Genomic DNA, 1,941 nt, shown 5'->3' on the forward strand with positions numbered 1-1,941 from the left:
TCCCGCTACCCCCTCTAATTGCTATTTTCAATATTCTATGAACAAATATCTTTCAGCACCTGCATCATGTATCTCTTTTCTCAACTGGAAGAAGAAAAAACAATGGTCCCAATACTCTGGAAATCCTACAGAAGAAAGGAAGAAAGAATTATAGGAGCCAGAAAGGTCAAGGACACCACAAAACACCCACATAATCAACTAACTAGGGTTCATAGGGGCTCACAGAGACTGAATTGATTCGGGGAGTCTGTAGGGATCTGATCTAGGATTTCTGTATATATGTTATGAATATGTAGCTTGGTCTTGTGAAAATCCTAACAGTGTGACTAGGGGATGTCTTTGACCCTTTTGTCTGTTTTTGACCCTTTTCCTCCTACTGGGTTGCCTCATCCAGGCATAATATGAAGGGATGTGCCTGGTTATTTTTTAAAGCTTCTACACTTGATCTTAGCCAAAAGGCCGAGAAGCGACTTTTTAAAGCTTCTACTTGTTTATTTATTTTACTTTCTTTTTTATTTTTTAATTTTTAATTGGTTATTTTTTTATTTATATTTCAAATGTTGTCCCCTCCTTTCCATCCACAAACTCCTATACCATCCCCCACGCCCTGCTTCTATGAGGGTGTTCCCTAATGCCCCCACCCACTCCTGCCTACCACCCTCACATTCCCCTAGGCTGGGGCATCAAGCCTCCACAAGACCAAGGGCCTTGCCTCTCATTGATGCCTACTGACCACGTAGTATGATTGTTTGATTGATACTCCGAGGAGGCCTACCCTTTTCTGAAAGGAAATAGCTAATGAATGGATCTGGGAAAGAGGGAGTTGATGGGGGGCGGGGGGGAACCGAAAGAAGAGTCAGGAGGCAAAACTGCAGTTAGGATGTAATATATGAGAGCAAAAGAAAACAGAAATATAGAAATGAGCAGGAAGGAAGGAAAGAAGGAAGGAAGGAAGGAAGGAAGGAAGGAAGGAAGGAAGGAAGGAAGGAGAGAAAAGAAAAATTGCAGTAGTGTGAAGGCCACTGGAAATAAGAGGAAACTCCTCAGAATAAGGTTGTGTTGGAGATTCTCCCAATCACACAATTAGAAAGTCAACTATGATGCCTCTATGAAAGCCATATGGGGAACAATAACATTTACAGGTTTGTGATACAAGGTGACATCAGTCAAATGATGTAAGTGGTAGATTGCACAATGAAATGAGCAGTAGATGAAGAGAACATAGAAAATTTTTAGATTTAAATCTTTCTTCACTGATTATATATATATATATTTATGATGAAACAAAAAATTAAAGGAAAAGACTAAAGTTAATATCTGATAATGATCTCTGCCTTACTAAATTGGCTTTTTTGACTCTGGACCTCCCCTATCAAAATGTCTATGATCGTTGCATATATTAAGGCTTTAAATGATGCGCAGCTGATAAAATTAGCTATATAGGTATGTATATATATATATATATATACATACATATATATATATATATATATATATATATATACAAACACACACACAGATATATGGGTAAATAGATGATAGATTAATAGATGACAGATGTATAGATAGAAGTATAATAGATAGATAGATAGATAGATAGATAGATAGATAGATAGATAGATAGATAGATAAGAGAGAATTAAACACCCATTTCACTCATTTTATTACCCTAGCTAGGTGTTTAAAGAGTATGCAGAAGAGTAAGAAGAAATAAAAGGGGAAAAGTGCTTCATAGTGTCTACACATCTATGACTGATTTCCTATTTAAAGATGAGAAGGTCTACCACTAACAAAGATTGTGGTATTTGGAGAGACTTAGAGTACTGAGCCATTGTAAAATGAGATGCTTAAGAAGTCCTCTGATGACTGCCTTGATGTAGACTTTTACCTTCTCTCTCTCTCTCTCTCTCTCTCTCTCTCTCTCTCTCTCTCTCTCTCTCT

The sequence above is a fragment of the Mus caroli genome, chromosome 16 (assembly GCF_900094665.2).
Source record: "Mus caroli chromosome 16, CAROLI_EIJ_v1.1, whole genome shotgun sequence".
NCBI classification, from domain to species: Eukaryota; Metazoa; Chordata; class Mammalia; order Rodentia; family Muridae; genus Mus; species Mus caroli.